We start from the raw sequence: 17,371 nt of genomic DNA on the forward strand, positions 1-17,371 counted from the left end.
TACTTCAGGAAGCGGGGAAGTGAAGGGATTGGAGACAGCACTGAACAGGTTAAAGTGAACGAGGAATGTCAGCAATGAAGGGAGACTGGAAAGTTGGGGCAGTTCTCCTTGGAGAACAGAAGGCTGAAAGCTGGCCTGATTGAAGTTTTCCACGTCATGGAGGGGTCTAGACAGATGAACTAATGTAATGAAAATGCTCCCAGACCTGAAAGGAACGAGAACGATTTGGCAGAGATTTAAAGTCATCAGGAAAATAAGTAAAAGTGACATTAGGACAACCGTTTTCGCACAGGGAGTGGGGTCAGTAAATCCTTGTCTGACAGTGACAAAGAGGCAGATTCAATGGACACATAAGGGAATTCGGTGGGCATGTTCAATGTAACAATGTGCAGATTTACAGGGAGAAGGTGACGGAATGATACAAATAGGGACACTTATTTATTATGGTGTCGAACCAGAAGATCTAAGGTGGGTTGCATGGCCTCAGTTTGCGCTGTCACACATTTTGTGATTCTGAGTGAAATCGGAGTTGGACCAACAGAACGTGGGAAGTTTGACAACGGGTATATTCTGCCCAACAGGCTACTCCATCACAGCAATGAAGGTGTTTTGACATCATTCTCGAAGGTACATGACACAATGCAGATTCAAAACCGAGTATTCCTTTGAATCACTGAATAATTTGTTTACAGTTATTCAGTTGAGGTGAGTGGAGTTGCGCATTGGGAGCCACTCCAGTTGATAGGTCGAAGCCGTTTTCTCCTGTGTGATAGTCCCACCAGCACTCCAATTTGCTGTGCTTCCAGTCAGTAGATGCAGATTACTGTCCCATACTGATACACGGGCCACGATGACCCAGCTGTGGTGACAGGCTTGTGAAGGTCTGAGTGCTCTTCTCATGTTCTCTGTCGGACTCCTATGATCCGAATCATCAAACCTATCTTCTCTGAGATGGGAATAAACTGGTGAAGGTGAAACACATCTGTTGTGGTGTGTTCTATGCGCAGGAGGCCCTGCAGTAATTCCCCACGCTGTTTCACACAGCTTCATCCTCCCGCTCAACTACACTTGGCTAAAAGCTGATTGAACCAAATAGATATCCGCCATTGGGTTTTACTGACACAGTTTATAAACTTCAGGCTAACCGAAAATGTGGAGAGGGGCCGTCAGACTGTGGTTTCCGCTCCTGCTGTTGAATAAAGATCACTTTAACTGTGTCCAGTGAGAGGAAATGATTCGTTGTTGTTGGAAAACATTTCTATCTGAACTCGCTGTCACTCTGCTATAACAGGAGGAGGTGGGATCTCCTGATACATTGAAACATCAAGCTGGGAGTCTCTAGATTATGTTGTAAAGGTATCGGTATAATGTTATTCACACCGCGCTATCACCAACTGAATGAAGGGGCTGCGTGTTTAAATCCCGTGATGAACAGTTTGTGTTTGACTTCTCACACTGGGGGAGCTGAGCATTTAGCCAAACACTGGGCACACCACCTCCCTGACACAGTGTTCACAAATAAGCTGACAGCAAAGCTTCACGTGTGATCGAAAGTTTCTGGAAAAAAAAAATTGACTCAACAGATATCCAGAGTGAACGTACTCCTTTCCTGATTTGAAGGGCAAGAAGATGACTGCAGTGACCCTGACGTGATTTGAACACGCAACTGTCTGCTCTGGAGTCAGACTCGCTACCGCTGCGCCACAAGCTCACCGAAAGTGCGTCGCCTCTAGTTCATGATTAAGGGAAATGATCGCACTACAATGATTTTACGTTATGAGTAACAACGGAGATCAACAGTTCATGTCTGTTCTGTTTCTCCCCCATCTCCTCCTGTCTGTCGAAACAATTTCCAACTCTCTTTCAATAAAAAGATGACAAGAAACAGAGCCATCATTAACTTTTGAACTGGAGAAGGTTTCTTGTGAAATTAGCTTGAGGCTTGAGGTATGCAAGGTCAAGAGAACTTAGGTAAAACACGGAAACGCTATCCTCATTAGCAGACAGTGAAAGGATTACAAGACGCAAATTAAGCATTTTCGACAAGTGATACAGGGGACTGGGAAGATAAGCATTATAAACTGTGAACGACAGTGTTCTGAAGCACAACACACACATTCAAAGACTGAAAACATTCAGGTCCTGATTAATCAGATTGCATTGTGGTGCTATTCTGCAAAACATCCACTTGCAATGTCCTACAAAAGATTAAACAAAGCCCTTCAACAACCAAAGATAATCACCGTCACTGCTTCCCTTCCACAGTCCCAACTTTGTGAAGCAGTATCTTTCACTGGCAAAGGAAGCATCCTTGTCCTCAGGCGCCTGCTTCATTTCGATCACGATTTCATGTCCCTCACTGTTCGAGTCTCATTTGCAGACACTTGGCTTATAGCCTCAAAAGAAGCTCTGCGGGTATCTGCTTGTTCCCCCCGAACAGGCAGTGGGTTGCAGATTCCCACCAGTCCCAATGTGAGTGAAATAGTTTTCCCACGCCACTGACTTGAACCTTAAAGAAGAAGCCGGGGAGCAAGCTCCCTTTCTTTTCGACGACATTTCTCATTTTGTAGTCGGCAGGGGTCACACCTGCGTGGGGAAACGGCAATGGGTTTCAAGTCCATCGCATTAACCACTCAGCCCACGAATACAGAACTACACTGACAGCTTCACTTCCCAGATCTGTCTGCCTGCGGAGCTGAGAAAGCGTGAATCATCGCAGAGTTTGTTTGAATCCATTCACTTCAGTGATTCGAAAGGGTTAAATATCTGCACACGGCGAGTCTAGGTGTTTCATCGCAAAAGATGAAATGAACTTTCAGTTAAAAACAAATCTAGAAATTTCAGGAGGAACGGAGAAGGTCAGGCAACATCTGTGGAAAGAGAATCAGACACAGCATTTCAGAATTCCGTTTTCTACGACAGGTGCTGTCAAACCTGCCGAGTTTCTCTTTTTTGTCTCGGGTTCTCAGCATCCGCAGTCGCTTACGTTAGACAATAATACAATTCAGAAACCCCATTGTGGAGAAGGTTTCCGCTCGGATAACATTTTGCTGACCCCATTAAAGTGCACACAGTCGCGAAGCCAAGGAAGAGGAAAAAAACTAAGCGTCCCTGGGTGGGTTTGAACCACCAACCTTTCAGTTAACAGCCGAACGCGCTGACCAATTGCGCCATAGAGACAGGCGGTGTCCAGGACGGCACCATCACTTAGGGGAGGCTATTAGTGAATTCATAATTCAGCCTGCCCCGCCTAGAATTACAATTGTCGTCTATCACTTTTACTTTTCCTGAATAATGCCTGGGACATTCATTGTGGAGACACCGGGGACAGTCTGATCACACCCTCTGCAGACACATCCATGTCACGAGGAACTAGTTTTCTTCCTCCGGGACCGTCGCCCTTCGAGCCTTTCAGTGTTTTGCCTGTTCCCGAGTTCCCTCATTGGCTCGGAGGCGAGAAGGGGTTTGAATTCCTGATGTGCACGAACGACAATTCTTTCAATGTCTCAGATCAGTTCATGTCACGAGAACATCAGAGTCAATCTCCCGGCCTCTTCAACACGGGGACGGTGTCTGGGCTGTCTCTGCTCAGCCGGACGGTTCATCTTTCATTCTCATCTAAATCCGCTTCCCAAAGAGTTTCTAAAGTTCCACAAAGCTGGAGACTGGGATTTCTGTTTTGCTTCATGAACATTTTTCCATTTCCTAACTGACAATATTTTGCCAAAATCTCTTCCCAAGTGTACGCCATGCTTCATTTCCAGGGATGAGGAATTTCCAATGTGGGGAGACATTCCCAAGGTTGGGAATGTTCGCTTTGGAGCAAAGAAGTTTAACTGGAGATTTCCTGGGGCTGTTGGTAATGATGGGAGAAGAAGCGGTGGGAATGGGCAGATTAATGATCAGAAGAACCAATTGCCACTGACCAGAGTCAGTTACCAGAGGACAGGAATTGAAGTTCTTGAATGAAAAGCAGCACTTGTGCCTAATAAACACAGAGAATACTGCAGAAAGCCAACAGGTCGTGCATCATCTGTGGAAAGGTAAACAGAGCTGACGTTTTGAGTCTGGCACGCTGTTTGTTCCGAACACGAGTTTCCTGCATGGAAATCAATTCCCAGACATGAGAAAACGGGACTTTATTGAGACGGGTTTTGTGAAGTTTGAGCGATAATGCAACCAACAGGAAGTCATTTAAAATCGCCAGCGAAGAAAGCATAGTCAGCAGGTTACCACCCTGGGTGGGGGAGCCCCAAAGGATCTCCACGCCAGCACTTTAAATGTTCGGCCACAACTACACTCCCGAAGTTGTGGTCAAAAATTTCTCATGAAATTGCTCTAACAGGAAAGGTGAGTACTGGACTTGTCCTGTCCGCGCCATAGCCCCAACGTATCCTGTTCCCCTGGATTTGATCAGGACAGAGGAGGCTGATGGGAGATTGAATTGAATTACACACATTGATGAGGGACAGAGCGGGTGGGAAGGATCCATTTCCGTCCGTAGAGAGATGAATAATCAGGGCCGAAAATAATGAGCCACTTCAAGAAATTTGGGGTTCATTCAGCAAAGCTAATGTAGAACTGTTCACAGAAAATGGTGATGAAAGTCTCTCGAGTTATTTTGATGAGAAATGTTGAAAATGCTAATACAAACGATAGAATGAACGTAGATTGGTAAATGTATTTGGTGACAGTTCTGTTCATGCCCTGTGAGCGAAACGTGGATCTGAAGAAATAAAAGGGACATTCTGAAAATGTGTTGCTGGTTAAAGCACAGCAGGTTAGGCAGCATCTCAGGAAGAGGGAATTCGACGTTTCGAGCATAAGCCCTTCATCAGGAATGAGAGAGAGTAGCCAAGCAGGCTAAGATAAAAGGTAGGGAGGAGGGACTTGGGGGAGGGGCGATGGAGGTGGGATAGGTGGAAGGAGGTCAAGGTGAGGGTGATAGGCCGGAGTGGGGTGGGGGCGGAGAGGTCAGTAAGGAGATTGCAGGTTAGGAGGGCGGTGCTGAGTTGAGGGAACCGACTGAGACAAGGTGGGGGGAGGGGAAATGAGGAAACTGGAGAAATCTGAATTCATACCTTGTGGTTGGAGGGTTCCCAGGCGGAAGATGAGGCGCTCCTCCTCCAGCCGTCGTGTTGTTATGTTCTGCTGGTGGAGGAGTCCAAGGACCTGCATGTCCTCGGTGGAGTGGGAGGGAGAGTTAAAGTGTTGAGCCGCGGGGTGGTTGGGTTGGTTGGTCCGGGCGGTCCAGAGGTGTTCTCTGAAGCGTTCCGCAAGTAAGCGGCCTGTCTCCCCAATATAGAGGAGGCCACATCGGGTGGAGGTTGGGTTGGTGGGGGGGGTGTGGATCTGACGAGGGAGTCACGAAGGGAGTGGTCCTTGCGGAACGCTGATAGGGGAGGGGAGGGAAATATATCCTTGGTGGTGGGGTCCGTTTGGAGGTGGCGGAAATGACGGCGGATGATACGTTGTATGTGGAGGTTGGTGGGGTGGTAGGTGAGAACCAGTGGGGGTTGGAGGAGCGGGGCTCAAGGGCGGAGGAGCGGGAAGTGGAGGAGATGCGGTGGAGGGCATCGTCGATCACGTCTGGGGGGAATCTGCGGCCCTTGAAGAAGGAGGCCATCTGGGCTGTGCGGTGTTGGACCTGATCCTCCTGGGAGCAGATGCGGCGGAGATGAAGGAATTGGGAATATGGGATGGAGTTTTTGCAGGGAGCAGGGTGGGAGGAGGTGTAGTCCAGGTAGCCTCTTTGTAGGATATGTGGAACAGTCGATCTTCCGCAACTACACTGGCACCACCTCCCACCTTTTCCTCCGCTACATCGATGACTGTATCGGCGCTGCCTCGTGCTCCCACGAGGAGGTTGAACAGTTCATCAACTTTACCAACACCTTCCATCCCGACCTGAAATTCACCTGGACTGTCTCAGACTCCTCCCTCCCCTTCCTAGACCTTTCCATCTCTATCTCGGGCGATAACCGACTGACTCCCACAGCTACCTGGACTACACCTCCTCCCACCCTGCCCCCTGCAAAAACTCCATCCCATATTCCCAATTCCTTCGTCTCTGCCGCATCTGCTCCCAGGAGTACCAGTTCCAACACCGCACAGCCCAGATGGCCTCCTTCTTCAAGGACCGCAGATTCCCCACAGACCTGATCGACGATGCCCTCCACCGCATTTCCTCCACTTCCCGCTCCTCCGCCCTTGAGCCCCGCTCCTCCAACCGCCACCAAGACAGAACCCCACTGATTCTCACCTACCACCCCACCAACCTCCGCATACAACCTATCATCCGCCGTCATTTCCGCCACCTCCAAACGGACCCCACCACCAAGGATATATTTCCCACCCTCCCCTATCAGCGTTCCACAAGGACCACTCCCTTCGTGACTCCCGCGTCAGATCCATACCCCCCACCAACCCTACCTCCACCCCAGGCACCTTCCCCTGCAACCGCAGGAAATGTAAAACTTGCGCCCACACCTATACACTCACTTCCCTCCAAGGCCCCAAGGGATCCTTCCATATCCGCCACAAGTTCACCTGTACCTCCACACACATCATCTATTGCATCCGCTGCACCCGATGTGGCCTCCTCTATATTGGGGAGACAGGCCGCTTACTTGCTGAACGCTTCAGAGAACACCTCTGGACCGCCCGGACCAACCAACCCAACCACCCCGCGGCTCAACACTTTAACTCTCCCTCCCACTCCACCGAGGACATGCGGGTCCTTGGACTCCTCCACCGGCAGAACATAACAATACGACGGCTGGAGGAGGAGCGCCTCATCTTCCGCCTGGGAACCCTCCAACCACAAGGTATGAATTCAGATTTCTCCAGTTTCCTCATTTCCCCTCCCCCCACCTTGTCTCAGTCGGTTCCCTCAACTCAGCACCGCCCTCCTAACCTGCAATCTCCTTACTGACCTCTCCGCCCCCACCCCACTCCGGCCTATCACCCTCACCTTGACCTCCTTCCACCTATCCCACCTCCATCGCCCTCCCCCAAGTCCCTCCTCCCTACCTTTTATCTTAGCCTGCTTGGCTACTCTCTCTCATTCCTGATGAAGGGCTTATGCTCGAAACGTCGAATTCCCTATTCCTGAGATGCTGCCTAACCTGCTGTGCTTTAACCAGCAACACATTTTCAGCTGTGATCTCCAGCATCTGCAGACCTCATTTTTTTCTCTAATAAAAGGGACATTAACAACATCGATCTGAAATTGGATACGGTACAAGAAAAGGAGCCATCACTAACAGTTGGCTTTTGAACTGGAGAATGTTTCTCGTGAAATTAGCTTGAGGCTTCAGGTATGCAAGGTCAAGATAACTTAGGTAAAGCACTAATTAGCAGACAGTGAAAGGATTACAAGACGCAAATTAAACATTTTCGACAAGTGGTACAGGGGACTGGGCAGATTAACATTATAAACTGTGAACAACAAAGTTCTGGAGCACAACACTTACATTCAAAGACCGAAAACATCCAGATCCTGATTAATCAGATTGAATTGTGGTGCTTTTCTGCAAAACATCCACTTGCAATATCCGACAAAAGAGTGACAAAACCCATCCCTGTTAGCCCACGATAGAAAATCCGAAGGGATGAAGGTTTGCTTATTTTCTGAAGATTCACAAAACTAAGACTGAGTTTTGGTGATTGTTTCCTTTCCACTCCCAGGAGCCGCAGTGGTTGAGGCGTTGAGTTGGGGAAAGTAAAATGTGCCCGTGAGCAGCGTGTGGCGTTATTTCAGCTTCCCCTTCATCTGACAGCGCTGTGTCTTGACTCCGATGTTCTCAGAGATATTTATTGACGGGAGACAGTGGATACAATTTGCATTGTGGAAAAAGATTGCTACCTTCCTCATGTTCAGAATTAAAAGTGTAATTACTCATGGCATGGAGCAGAATCTAACGGATTGGCCCGTTGATTTAAATGTAGACATATGTTGCTTCATATGGTGTATATTTGATATTATTCACTGTTATAAAAGCTTTGTGGCTATTGATTTTCACATTCTAATCTAGCACTGAAGTTATATTCTGTATTTCTTGTCATCTTTTTTAATCGAATAGGACAGCAGAAAGTCATTCAGCAACTTTACTGGTTTGTTTTTCTCATGTAGCCTTGACATTTCATTTTCATTGTCCTTGATTCCTCCCACAATATCTCCTGCATATAAACCGGCATTTTCCCAATCACCATCAGTTCTGTGGAAGGGTCACATGCAACTCCTGTTTTTTGTTTCTGATATACAGCATCCGCAATTCTTTCAGATTTTCATTGAGAGAGAGTTGGAAATTGTTTCGAGAGACAGAAAGAGAGGGGGGAGAAACAGAACAGACATGAACTGTTGATCTCCGTTGTTACTCATAACGGAAAATCATTGCAGTGTGATCACTTCCCTTAAGTATGAATAGAAGCGAGCAGTGCCCTGTTTGTTTGTGGCGCAACGGTAGCGCGTCTGACTCCAGATCAGAAGGTTGCGTGTTCAAATCACGTCAGCCTCACTAAAAATCGGCTTCTTACATTCCACCTTCAAGGAAGGATTGTGTTCCCTCCATGCATTTGTTGAGCTAAGTCTCCTTTGCGGAAGCTTTCGATCCCACCAACAGCAAATTCTTTCCTCTCACTGGACACAGTTGAAATTATCTTTATTCAACATAAGGAGCGGAAACTACAGTCTGACGGCCCCTCTCCACATTAACGGTGAGCCTGAATTTTATAAACGGTGTCACTAAAATACTGTGGCGGACACTGATTTGGTTCAATCGATTTTTTTGCCAAGTGTAATTCACCGAGAGGATGCTGCTGTGTGAAACAGCGTGGTGAATTACTGCAGGGCCTCCTGCACATGGGACACACCGCAACTGATATGTTTCACCTTCACCAGCTTATTCCTACTCTCGGAGAAGAGAAGTTTGATTATTCGGATCATAGGAGGCCGACAGAGAACAGGAGAAGAGCACTCAGACCTTCACAAGCCCATGTATCAGTATGGGACAGTAATCTGCATCTACTGACTGGAAGCACAGCAAATTGGAGTGCTGGTGGGACTATCACACAGGAGAAAACGGCTTCGACAGATCAACTGGAGTGGCTCCCAATGCGCAACTCCACTCACCTCAACTGAATAGCTGTAAACAAATTACTCAGTGATTCAAATGAATCCTCAGTTTTGAATCTGCATTGTGTCATGCACCTTCGAGAATGATGTCAAAACACCTTCATTGCTGTAATGGAGTATCCTGTTGGGCAGAATATATCCGTTGTCAAATTTCCTCCATTCTGTTGGTCCAACTCCGATTTCACTCAGAATCACGAAATCCGTGACAGCGCAAACTGAGGCCATGCAGCCCACCTTAGCTCTGCTGGTTCAAAACAATACGTAAATACGTGTCCCACTCTGTCGCCTGTTCTCTGTAAATCTGCACGTTGTTACATTGAACATGTCCACCGAATTTCCTTTTGTGTCCATTGAATCTGCCTCTTTGTCACTGTCAGACAGGGATTTACTGGCCCCGCTCCCTGTGCGAAAACGGTCTTCCTAATGTCACTTTTATTTATTTTCCTGATGACTTTAAATCTCTGCCAAATCGTTCTCGATCTTTTCAGGCCTGGGATCATTTTCACTGTATTATTTCCTCTGTCTAAAACCCTCATGATGTGGAAAACCTCAATCAGGCCAGCTATCAGCCCTCTGTTCTCCAAAGAGAGCAGCCCCAAACTTTTCAATCTCCCTTCATTGCTGACATTCCTCAGGACAGTACCATTCACTTCAACCTGGCCAGTGCTGTCTGCAATCACTTCACTTCCCCGCTTCCTGAAGTATCACCCTCAGAATTGAGCGTAATGCAGGTGGAGGATTCATTCAGACTCGGATTGCGCGGGCCAAAAATCTGCAATCCTTGTTTTCACTTTCAACACGTGTTTCCCTTCGCCGTGTTCTCTGCTCCGCGCCGTCCCTAATTCAGGCAGTTCGATCTTATTTAAGAAGCGGCTTTTTGAGAAAATTGATCGGGCATTTTTGCTCATGTCAATTTAAGAAATGAGAGTTCGCCTGGGATTGGAACCCGGGAACTCTCACACGGCTGCATATACTAGAAGACCCAAAGCTAGAATCAAATCTCAGACTAACGAGCCCCCAGCCATGGGTGCAGCCACATCCTGAAGCAGCTGAGACTTGCTCAGTACGAAATACATTGTACATTGCTCCCAGAATTGCAAGCAGCGAAGAGCTTCAAGAACATCTGCTTCTCAATCTGCCTCCCTGCTCCCTGGACGCTGCTGTTTGTCCCATTCCCTAGGGACCTGGCTGTCTCCACTGGTGGATAATTGAACCATTTTGTTTCTACTTACAAGCTGTGCTGGTGGAAGCCAGAGCCCATTCGCTCTTCTGCTCTCTCTCTCTCTCTCACTATTAAGTGAGGCAGGAGTCAGTTACAGTCATGCGGAGGAAATGGGCAACTTTGAACGTGTTCCAAAGGTCCTGTTAACGGAGAGATAGAAAGATGCTGTGCTGTCCGGACAGAGAGAAATGGACACCGGAGACTCTTCCCTCAGGGAAATTGGAATGAGTGCATTTTTGTGCAGCCTGCTTGGGGTTCAGAATTTGTCTTGACACAGCAATCCTGCAGAGTGTCTTTTGTTACACGGGCGTTGGTTTCTTTACTGCAGCAAATGCACAAAAGCAGCAAGTCATGTGTTTCAACTTCACCGGTTCATTGCCATCTGAGAGAAGAAGTTTCAGACGAGATCAGAAGACAGCGACAGAGAACAGGACAAGACAACTCAGAGCTCCACCAAGGTGCCAGCGCAACTGTATAAATTTGACTTGCGTATCGATGTGACACATTTAACTCAGATACCCGAAGTTTTGGGAAGCAAGGTAAGGGAGGGAGCAGAGCGCCGTGATACGGGAAAGCTGCTAAAGATGACATTGAGTGAATAGGAGGAAATGGTTTCACTTCTGGGTTGTGATCCCAGCATGCACCCGCTGTGCCATTCTCCTGCATTACACGGCAGCTTTTCCAGAGAAGTATTCAGCTTTTCATCTGGCGTGTGACTTGCAAGATCGAGAATGACGTTAAAAGATCTTCACTTCTGTAGATTCGATTTCCGGGCAGGGAAGAAATTTATAGTAGAGCTGTCAACCAGTATCGGCATCTCCCTGGTGGTCCAGTGGTTAGGATTCGGCGCTTTCACCGCCGCGGCCCGGGTTCGATTCCCGGTCAGGGAAGCAGTTCTCAATAGATTTTTTGGCTACCCATTCTCCTTAAATGTGCTGTACAGTTACTTGTTGGTCTTCGTAGTGAGTGGCTGCTGCAGTGCGTGTGGCTCGTTGAAATAGTGTCTTGATTCAGGCTTGTTTGTATGTTTAGGGATGATTGCTCCTGTAGTTAAGTTCTTGGTTCGCGTGTGTTGTCTTCCTATAGACGCTGTTTTGAATATTACCATTGACTGTTCGCTCTACTGTGATATCTAGAAATGGCATTTTGCTGTTTTTCTCCTATTTTGTGATTTTTATTCCAGTAAGGAGATTGTTGATGGTGTTGTAGGTTTCCTCTAATTTGTTTCAGTTTTTGATGACTGTGTCATCGCTGTAACTGACCCAAAGTTTGGGTTGGGTCGTTGGAAGGGTTGTTTGTTCGAGTCTCTGCATTTTTTACTTATTTAAATGGTACCTACTGTATGGGGCTATGGTTTACATTAAAACTGGAGGATCATATCAGAGTGTTTATATTTAGCTGTGGTAGTTGGTAAAATACACTCCCTGGAGGAGCACCTTCTATGATGCTGCATTTCTTGCCTTCTGCCCTTCCTCCATTTCTTATATCCCATCTTGATTTTAGATTTGTTTGGTCAAATTTAATTTCATATTAATCAGACTTGGTATTCACTGTGTGCTATTAATTTGTTTGTTCGAATATTGTTAGTCAAAATTAATGCTGTAATTTCATTTCTGATATCAGAGTTTGACATTGAATGTGCAGGTGTGAATACCAGTATGTTGTGAAAATAAATCAAGAACTTGTGGTTTTTAACAAAAAAGAGCAGTTCGCTGATATTCATGGCATTGTCTCATTTGGGTGTGATGATTCAAATCTGACCATCAAACCGTTTCATGCAGTCACCCAATTTAATTAAATTTTTCTATAATTTAATGAAAGAAAATAACTCTGGCAGGCTAAGATTTATGCAATCTATTCATAAGTTAATGGCCATTGCTCGCAATATGGTCTCATCCACATTGGGGACACTGGATGCCAACAAGCGTAACGTTTCAGGGAACAGCTCTGGGTCACTGACACTAAACGACCAACGGCCCTGTGGCTGAACACTTAAACTCCCCCTCCCATTCCACCAAGGACATTCAAGTCCTGGGCCTCCTCCACTGCCAAACTCTTGCTCCCCGACGCTTGTAGGAAAGACACCTCATCTTCTGCCTTCAGAACCTCCAACCACATGGGATCAATGTAGATTTCATCACTTTCCTCATTTCCTCTCCCGTACCTTGTGTCAGATCCAACCTTCCAATTCGACACCAATCTCTTGACCTGTCAAACCTGTCCACCTTGCTTCTCACCTATTTGCTCCACCCTCATCTCTGACTTATCACCACCAATTGCTGCCTCCATCTACCTATTGCACTCCCAGCTACCTTCCCTCCAGCCCCACTTCCTTCCCATTTATCTCTCAGTCCCCTTGGGCCACCCTTTATTCCTGATCAAGAGCTTATGCTCGAAACCAAGTCTGTGATGAAGCAACATCCTCAATAAATAGGAAATAGCTCCCATGTCAGATTTCATCCCCTGTTCTGTTTCCCAGTTCTTTCAGAAATAAGAAAATTCTTTTTCTTCCACTAGAAAGTGGTCTGCCACTTTGCGCTGTCTGAAGTGTTAAGCCACACCATTACTTCAGCCACCTTTTAAGAATCCTTTCAACCTGTTTTTCTAACAATTGTGGAGGTGACCAAAAGCAAGCATTTCACTCCTCCTCAATGTCCCATTTCTCCTCCTATGAGCCGTTGTGTCATGTTGTCTATGTTACAAGCAGCCGAGTGCACTTGGTTTCTGAACTGAAATTGGCCATTGAAGTGAACAGGATTAATATTTATCGATGGCTAACTGTGTTTGCACTAACTGTTATTATCCACCAATACCATGTCTTTTGTTCCACCAAAACTGGAAATAATGATCTGTATTTATATTGCAGTCAGATGTAGAAAATCATTCCAGCGATCTTCCCGTTATTATAGTTTACTGAGGCCATAACAGCATTGCGCAGCAGTTTGATGTGACTAAAACTTGGATGGAAAGAATGTAGATTGATGAGAAGTCAAAATGGCAGAGTCTCTGGCCACAATCTATCTGTCTGGCTTGGTTATATGAGTGGCGGCTCTTCAAGAGCAATTTCCACTCCATCACTTCAACCAGCAAGAGGAGATAAGTGTGAACACAACATTCCAACTGTGACATATGCGCATTGCTTCGATGTTATTGATCAAAATCCTGGAACTCACTCCTGAACCTTCATTACAGACCACATCATATTTGTGAAGCAATTTAAGAGGCAGCTCATCACCACTTTTTCAAGGACAGTTTGGGAAGACTTGCTGGCATAGCCAATGATATTCACATGGTATTGGAGACAGTCTAACCGTATGGATACATGATTGGCTAACCAATGATGCAGCAGGGATAAGAGGCATGTTCAGGATCGCAACTTGTAACTAGCAATGTGGCACAGGGATCAGTGCTGGGGCCAAAATTATTTACAATATGTATATGAATTACTTGTATAAGTGAAGTGAATGTACTATTGCCAAGACTGCAGTAGAGACAGTTGATGGGAATGCAGGTGGTGAGGATGACATGGAGAGGGATATCGATAGGTTAAGCAAAAGGTTTGGGCCTTTTAGCTAAGGGAAGATATACTGACATTGGAGGCAGACTAGAGAAGGTTGACCAGGACGATATCAGGAATGGAAATAATGTCTTATAAGGAGAAATGAATAGGTTGGGCCTGTGGTTATTAGAAGTTAGAAGATTTCGAGGTAACATTATTGTCACAAACAAGATTCTGAGGAGACGTGACAGGCTACATGTTGGAAAGGTTACCCTTGTGGGTGAGTTTAGAACCTGAGGGAATAACTTGCAAATAAGGGATTGCATATTTAGGACAGCTGTTGAGCCTGGATTGTTAAGTGCATTCAAAACTAACACTTTTTTAAATCAGAAAGGGAATTGAGGATTATGGGGAAACAGCAGGAAAGTGAAGTTGATGTTTCCCAGAATAATAGTGGGAGACAAAGTGCGACATCCCATGAATAAATAAAGGAAAATATTCAGGAGAACACTTTCATTTAAGGGAAGACTGGGATCCAGTGATAATGATTGAGCAACCCAGAGATCAAGGTCTTCTGAGAACACAAATTGAAATCGTATCATGGCTTCTGGTAGAATTTATGTTCAACTAATTAAAAGATCTGGAAGTGAGAGTTTCTCTCGGTCTTGGCAAACAGGAAACAGTTATTCACTAAAATAATGAATTGCAGATGTTGGAGATCAGCAACAAAAGGCAAAATTGCTTGGGAAACTCAGCAGGTTTGGCAGAATCTTTGGAGAGATGTTTTGAATCCAGTCAAGTTTTGAAGGACCACTCGACTCAAAGCAGTAATACTGTTGTCTCTTCATAGATGCCACCAGAACTGTTGTGTTTCTCCAGAAACTTTATTTTTTAAGGCAGGAAACCTACCATTCATGAACCCTGCATGCATGTATGCACGTGCGTGCACACACACACACACACACACACACACACACACACCTTGTGACTCCAGACCGACTATAATGTGGTTGACTCTCAACTGCCTTCTAGCATGTAGTCACAACTACTCTGTCCAAGGGCCATGAGGGTTAATGAGCAAATGTTGGATGTGTCACAATTATCACATCCCACAAAATATTTTCTCATAACTGAAGAAAAACATAGATTAATGAAAGACAGCCAAAATAAACTGCTATTTGAAAGTCATGCCCAACTAACCTGATTTGCTTGTAGTTATATTTTTTTAAATCCTCTTCAGAGAGGACATTGATTACACCACTGTTGGAATACTGCATGCAATTCTGGGCTCTCTGCTACAGGAAGGACGTTGTGAAACTTGAAAGGATTCAGAAAACATTTACAAGGATGCTGACAGGGTTGGAGGGTTTGTGCAACAGGAAGAGGCTGAATCGACTGGGGTCATTTTCCCAGAAGTTTTGAAGGATGAGGGGTGACTTTATAGATGTTTATAAAATCATGAGGGCATGGATAGGGTAAATTGAAAAGGTCTTTTCCCTGGGGAGGGCGAGTCCAGAACTAGATTAATTAAAGTTATTGGCAAATGGAGTTTAATATAGCTAAGTATGAGGTCTTACATTTTGTATAGTCAAACCAAGGTCGGATTTACATGGTGAATGGTAGGACCTTGAGTGTCGTTGAACAGAGAGATTTTGAAGTTCAGGTTTTGGCACACTGGACTTCATCAGTGATGGCATTCAGTATAAGATACCAAATTAGAGGAGAGACATGCACCAAATATTAACGTCTACCAACAAGCAGCAAATCTTTTTCATATGCAGTATTTTGATCCAAGAGATCTCGGGTTACGGGTTTTAAGTTCCTAGAAAATGGAGTCGTGGGTAGACAGGGTGGTGAAGAAGGCTTTTGGCATGCTTGTTTTCATTGGTCAGAACATTGAGCACAGGAGTTGGGACGTCTTGTTGCAGCTGTCACACATGCCGCACAACAACGACTCGCATAGCCCTGTCCCCCCTCTGACTGGTTGTCACTTTGAATATCTGGGGGAAGATTAGACCCACACTCCTGTGTTTGGCTCATATGTACTTATCCAAATAATTTTAAACATTGTAACATTACCTGCATCCACCACTTCCTCTGACAGTTCATTCCATACCTTCAATGTAAAAGAGGTTCCCCCCGCCCTCGTCCATTTTAAATCTTCTCCCTCTCATCTTAAAAATATACTCCCAAATTTTGAACTCCCTGGTTATTCAACTTATCTTTGTCCCTTATGATTTAACAAACCTCCATAACCTCCACCCACAACCTTCTACACTCCAGTGAAAAAAAAGTCCCAGCCTATGCCGTCTATAAATCATTCTGGCAACATCATAGTTAAAAAAGGTAAGCTTTAAGAATTGACTGAAAGGGCAGTGAAGATTCAACCAGCTGACAGCGGATTTGAAATCACATGTAGATCAGATCAGATCAGGTTTGGACAGCAGGAAACCAGATAAGAGTTTTACAACAAACCACAACGGTTTCATCATTAGACTTTTAATTCCAGATTTCCATTGAATTCAGATTCCACCATCTGCCGTGGCAGGTTATGAACCCAGGTCCCCAGAACATTACTTGGGTGAATAGTCTGCTGACAATAAAGGCGGCCATTGCCTCTGTATTAGATTACTTACAGTGTGGAAACAGGCCCTTCGGCCCAACAAGTCCACACCGACCCGCCGAAGCGCAACCCACCCACACCCCTACATATACCCCTTACCGAACACTACTGGCAATTTAGCATGGCCAATTCACCTGACCCACACATCTTTAGACTGTGGGAGGAAACCGGAGCACCCGGAGGAAACCCACACAGACACGGGGAGAACGTGCAAACTCCACACAGTCAGTCACCTGAGGCGGGAATTGAACCCAGGTCCCTGGCGCTGTGAGACAGCAGTGCTAACTACTGTGCCACCGTGCTGCCCTTGAAAAAAAAGGGCCTCCCCTGAACACATTGGCATATTGTGTTATTGTGTTTAGAGGTAACAGAGGAGCAAGAGATTTCAGCAGCTGCTAAGTTGTTGATATTACACAAGAGAACATCAGCGCTCTCAGTAATGGCACAGACTGAAGCCAGGACACTGTATCAGAGTTGAGGGCTCGGGAACCATAAGCAATAGGAATAGGAAAATGCCATTCAACCCCTTGAGCCGACTTCTCCATTCAATAGAATTGTGGCTGATCTGACGTTCCCCACATGCACTCTCCTGCCCTTTTCCTGTAACTATTCATCCCCCAACTGATCATGAATCTATCGATCCTAGTTTTAAATGTAACATGAAGGCTGTCAACAGAGTTACTGGGATGGAAGAAGGGTGGCCTCAGGTCGAACTTGGGGACGAACACAATGCCTTCACACTTCACAATATATAACGAAGGGAATTTTTATAGTTTATAGTCAAAAATTCCTGAAGAAGGGCTCATGCCCGAAACGTCGATTCTCCTGCTCCTTGGATGCTGCCTGACCTGCTGCGCTTTTCCAGCAACACATTTTCAGCTCTGATCTCCA

At 45.8% G+C, this 17,371-nt stretch overlaps 2 non-coding genes across 2 annotated transcripts; one reads left to right on the plus strand and one right to left on the minus strand.

Annotated features, from left to right (window-relative positions):
- Nucleotides 1-3,106: 3,106 nt before the first annotated feature.
- Nucleotides 3,107-3,180, minus strand: trnan-guu (transfer RNA asparagine (anticodon GUU)). The gene has a single exon. It is a non-coding gene; the product is annotated as a tRNA-Asn (tRNA).
- A 7,996-nt stretch (nucleotides 3,181-11,176) lies between these two features.
- On the plus strand, nucleotides 11,177-11,248 carry trnae-uuc (transfer RNA glutamic acid (anticodon UUC)). The gene has a single exon. It is a non-coding gene; the product is annotated as a tRNA-Glu (tRNA).
- Nucleotides 11,249-17,371: the final 6,123 nt, after the last annotated feature.

The sequence above is a fragment of the Hemiscyllium ocellatum genome (genome assembly GCF_020745735.1).
Source record: "Hemiscyllium ocellatum isolate sHemOce1 chromosome 27 unlocalized genomic scaffold, sHemOce1.pat.X.cur. SUPER_27_unloc_25, whole genome shotgun sequence".
Taxonomy (NCBI): Eukaryota; Metazoa; Chordata; class Chondrichthyes; order Orectolobiformes; family Hemiscylliidae; genus Hemiscyllium; species Hemiscyllium ocellatum.